Below are 5,756 nucleotides of genomic sequence, written 5' to 3'. Positions count from 1 at the left end.
CTTTGGGTAATATAGTCATTTTCACAATATTGATTCTTCCAATCCAAGAACATGGTATATCTCTCCATCTGTCTGTGTCATCTTTGATTTCTTTCATCAGTTTCTTATACTTTTCCACATACAGGTCTTTTACCTCCTTAGGTAGGTTTATTCCTAGGTATTTTCTTTTTGTTGAAATGGTGAATGGGATTGTTTCCTTAATTTCTCTTTCTGATATTTTGTTGTTAGTGTATAGGAATGCAAGAGATTTCTGTGCATTAATTTTGTATCCTGCAACTTTACCAAATTCATCAATTAGCTCTAGTAGTTTTCTGGTGGCATCTTTAGGATTATCTATGTATAGTATCATGTCATCTGCAAACAGTGACAGTTTTACTTCTTCTTTTCCAATTTCTATTCCTTTCATTTGTTTTTCTTCTCTGATTGCTGGGGCTACGACTTCCAAAACTATGTTGAATAATAGTGGTGAGAGTGGACATCCATTGATTGATTTGCATATATTGAAGATCCTTGCATCCCTGTGATAAATTCCACTTGATCATGGTGTATGATCCTTTCAGTGTGTTGTTGGATTCTGTTTGCTAGTATTTTGTTGAGGATTATTGCGTCTATATTCATCAGTGATATTGGTTTGTAATTTTTTTTTTAGTACCTTTTTTTTGGTTTTGGTATCACAGTGATGGTGGCCTTGTAGAATGAGTTTGGGAGTGTTCCTTCCTCTGCAATTTTTTGGGAGAGTTTGAGAAGGACGAGTGTTAGCTCTTCTCTAAATGTTTGATAGAATTCACCTGTGAAGCCATCTGGTTCTGAACTTTTGTTTGGGAGATTTTTAATCACAGTTTCAATTTCATTACTTGTGATTGGTCTGTTCATATTTTCTATTTCTTCCTGGTTCAGTCTTGGAAGGTTTTACCTAAGAATTTGTCCATTTCTTACAGTTTGGCCTTTTTATTGGACTAGAGTTACTTGTAGTAGTCTCTTATGATGCTTTGTATTTCTGCAGAGTCCATTGTAACTTCTTTTTCATTTCTAATGTTATTAATTTGAATCCTCTCCCTCTTTTTCTTGATGACTCTGGCTAAAGGTTTATCAATTTTGTTTATCTTCTGAAAGAACCAACTTTTAGTTTTATTGATCTTTGCTATTGTTTTCTTTGTTTCTACTCTGATCTTTATGATTTCATTCTACTAACTTTGGGTTCTGTTTGTTCTTCTTTCTCTAGTTCCTTTAGGTGTAAGGTTACATTGTTTATTTGAGATTTTTCTTGTTTCTTGAGGTAGGATTGTACTGCAATAAACTTCCCTCTTAGAACTGGTTTTGCTGCATCCCATAGGTTTTGGATCATCGTGTTTTCATTGTCATTTGTCTCTAGGTATTTTTTGATTTCCTCTTTGATTTCTTCAGTGATCTCTTGGTTATTTAGTAATGTATTGTTTAGCCTCCATGTGTTTGTGGTTTTTACGGTTTTTTCTCTGTAATTATTTTTTATCTTATAGCTGTTGTGGTCAGAAAAGATGCTTGATATGATTTCAATTTTCTTAAATTACCAAGGCTTGATGTGTGACCCAAGATGTGATCTATCTTGGAGAATATTCTATATGTACTTGAGAAGTGTAATCTGCTCTTTTTTGGATGGAATGTCCTACAAATATCAGTTAAATCTACCTAGTCTATTGTGTCATTGAAAGCTTGTGTTTCCTTATTAATTTTCTGTCTGGATGATCTGTCCCTTGGTGTGAGGTGTTAATGGCCCCTTCACTATTATTGTTTTCTGTTGATTTCCTCTTTTAGGGCTGTTAGCATTTGTCTTATGTATTGAGGTGCTCCTGTGTTGGGTGCATATATATTTATAATTGTTATATCTTGTTCTTGGATTGATCCCTTGATTACTATCTAGTGTCCTTCCTTGTCTCTTGTAACATTGTTTATTTTAAAGTCTATTTTTCTGATATGAGTATTGGTACTCCAGTTTTCTTTTGATCTCCATTTACATGGAATATCTTTTTCCATCTCCTCACTTTCAGTCTGTACATGTCCCTAAGTCTGAAGTGGGTCTCTTGTAGACAGCATATACATGGGTCTTGTTTTTGTATCCATTCAGTGAGCCTCTGTCTTTTGGTTGGAGCATTTAATCCATTCACATGTAAGGTAATTATGAATATATATGTTCCTATTACCATTTTCTTAATTGTTTGGGGTTTGTTTTTGTAGGTCCTTTTCTTCTCTGTGTTTGCCACTTAGAGAAGTTCCTTTAGCATTTGTTGTAGTATTTGTTGCTGAATTCTCTTAGCTTTTGCTTGTCTGTAACACTTTTGATTTCTCCATCGAATCTGAATGAGATCCTTGCCGGGTTGAGTAATCTTCTTGTAGGTTCTTCCCTTTCATCACTTTAAATATATCACACCAGTCCCTTCTGGTTTGTAGAAATTCTGCTGAGAAATCAGCTGTTAACCTTATGGGAACTCTCTTGTATATTATTTGTCATTTTTCCCTTATTACTTTTAATAATTTTTGTCTTTAATTTTGTCAATTTGATCACTATGTGTCTTGGCATGTTTCTCCTTGGGTTTATCCTTCCTGGGACTCTCTGTGCTTCCGGGACTTGGGTGGCTAGTTCCTTTCCCATGTTAGGGAAGTTTTCGACTATAATCTCTTCCAATATTTTCTTAGGTCCTTTCTTTCTCTCTTTTCTCTTTCTGGGATGCCTATAATACGAATGTTGGTGTGTTTAATGTTGTCCCAGAGCTCTCTTAGGCTGTCTTCATTTCTTTTCATTCTTTTTTCTTTATTCTGTCATGTGGCAGTGAATTCCAACTTTCTGTTTTCAGGTCACTTATCCTTTCTTCTGCTTCAGTTATTCTGCTTGATTCTTTCTAGTGTATTTTTCATTTCAGTTATTGTATTGTTTATCTGTTTGTTCTTTAATTTTTCTAGGTGTTTTTTCTTTAATTCTTCTAGGTCTTTGTTAAACATTTCTTGCATCTTCTTGATCTTCACCTCCATTCTTTTTCCAAGGTCCTGGATCATCTTCACTCTCATTATTCTGAATTTTTTTTCTGGAAGGTTGCCTATCTCCAGTTCATTTAGTTGTTTGCCTGGGGTTTTATCTTGTTCTTTCATCTGGTACATAGTCCTCTGCATTTTCATTTTGTCTATCTTTCTGTGAATGTGGTTTTCTTTCCACAGGCTGCAGGGTTGTAGTTCTTCTTGCTTCTGCTGTCTGCCCTCTGGTGGGTGAGGCTATCTAAGAGGCTTGTGTAAGCTTCCTGATCAGAGGGACTGGTGGTGGGTAGAGCTGGGTGTTGCTCTGTAGGGCAGAGCTCAGTAAAACTTAATCTGCTTGTCTGCTGATGGTTGGAGCTGAGTTCCCTCCTTGCTGGTTGTTTGGCTGGAGGTGACACTGGAGCCTACAGGCTCTTTGGTGGGGCTAATGACTGACTCTGGGAGGGCTCATGACAAGGAGTGCTTCTCAGAACTTCTGCTGTCAGTGTCCTTGTCCCGCGATGAGTCACAGCCACCTCCTGCCTCTGCAGGAGACCCTCCAACACGAGCAGGTAGGTCTGGTTCAGTCTCCTATGGGCTCACTGCTCCTTCCGCCTGGGTCCTGATGTGCACACTACCTTGTGTGTGCCCTCCAAGAATGCAGTCTCTGTTTCTCCCAGTCCTGTCGAAGTCCTGCAATCAAATCCTACTAGCCTTCAAAGTCTAATTCTCTGGGAATTCCTCCTCCTGTTGCTGGACCCCCAGGTTGGGAGGCCTGATGTGGGGCTCAGAACCTTCACTCAAGTGGGTGGACTTCTGTGGTATAATTGTTCTCCAGTTTGTGAGTCACCCACCCAGTGGTTATGGGATTTGATTTTATTGTGATTGCACCCTCCTACCATCTCATTGCAGCTTCTCCTCTGTCTTTGGGCGTGGGGTATATTTTTCAGTGAGTTCCATTGTCCTCCTGTCGATGATTTTTCAGCATGTAGTTGTGATTCCGGTGCTCACACAAGAGGGAGTAAGTTTTGCTTTTCAAATTGCCTCTTTCTAGGTCAATTAACTTTGTTCTAACAAAAATAAGAATATTAAGGAAATTAAATATACTTACTCTCAATTATGTAAAATAGCATCATTTTTACTTTATGGATATTTACAATACTAATAATATATTCTGAAACCATTATTTCAATATTTCTTACTACTATTTTTACATTTAAATGGTTTTGATACTTGCCATCAGTTCTTTACAAAGATCTTTTCACTGACACTTTAATGTTATTTCTTGCTTGGTTAGATTTTTGTCCTTGAGTTCTTATTTTAACATGGGTTCATAGATATAGTATTACCTGCATATTTGTATACATCAGAAAATTTAAATACAACTTTACTGAGAATAAAATTTATTGGATACAATTTTCCTTAAAATGTTTTAGACTTTGATTTATTTTTGGGAGTTAAAGAATGGAGTATTTTTTGGAGTTACATTCTGTAATAGAATGCTACAGAAAGTTAGAAGACAACGTATTTTTTTTTCCCTTTAAGGGGACTTATTTTTATGCTTAGAAACTGAGAATTATGTTTTTCAGTGACAGTTCAATATTAGATCAGGATCAGAAGCAGTAGCAATCTTTCTAATTTTCTAGAGACTTTTTTATTAGATTCAACTCTAAATTTGATAAGAGCACTCTTCGTGTTTTGGGGTGTTATTTTTGTTTTGTTTATTTTTCTTGCATTCATTATATTCACTCTGTAGAAATAGCAGGTACATATATTGACATGTTTCGGGGTAATCCAAGTTTTTATTTATGATGACATTCATATGCATTCAAAATTGTCTAACATAGATTTCCAAAGATATCATTCTCCTTCCCTATTTTTGTTTTTGTTGGGATCCATAGAGGGGTGCAAAATAAGAATGCTGATATACTTATCTTTAATCATGTGCCTTCTGTGGTTGTTGATATAACGTCTTATTTTGGAAATTATTTTATAAACATTTATAGAATTTTGTTTAATAACATAAGCCACTTCTTAATATGAATTTGGATTTATTTTTTAATGGAAGAAATTTAGAGAAAAAAAATTAAGTTCAGGTAGCCACTGTGTTCCAATACTATAAGTTGATCTACTGAACAAACCCCAGGCACTTAGCTACCAGGCTTTCTTAGACAATGACAAGGAGAAATAATTTAGTTTTTAAGTCTTCTTGCTAAATCATACTTAAATGACTGAAATCTGATATTAGTTTTCAATTATATATAACAATGTATTTATTTTCCGAGAATTGGACTGAACCTTTGGAGATGAGCAACATATTTTTATTTTATTGCCCCCAACAGATTCTCTCTTACATGATTTTTTGTTGTTTATTTTCAACATTTTATCAAATATAAACAAGAGAAAAAGAGACAAGGAAAGCGAAAGCATTTTTTTTCTGACAAGATATAATTGCTTATTACCAAGAACAGTTTATAAAAATTCAAATCAGTGCTCAACTTTAAATATTTTGAGGTTTATCATTTACTGACATGTTAAATCCCTAATAATTATGAAATTAAATTGTATAAGGCATTTAAATATGTGAATAAATGTGGTAAATCTTGACATAGGTAAAGCCAACAAAAATACACCTCATTTATCTAAATAAATTGAAAAATGGAATGAAAATTTGTACAGTGCTTTCTCATTGCCAAAATAGCTATCCCTTGGATATCATAATTGTTTTTGTATTACATGGTGATCTTCATCTTTGTTGATTAAATTATTTGACA

Source organism: Physeter macrocephalus, chromosome 7 (assembly GCF_002837175.3).
Source record: "Physeter macrocephalus isolate SW-GA chromosome 7, ASM283717v5, whole genome shotgun sequence".
Taxonomy (NCBI): domain Eukaryota; kingdom Metazoa; phylum Chordata; class Mammalia; order Artiodactyla; family Physeteridae; genus Physeter; species Physeter macrocephalus.
The sequence above is the reverse complement of the archived record's forward strand: the minus strand, read 5'-3'. Positions refer to the sequence as shown.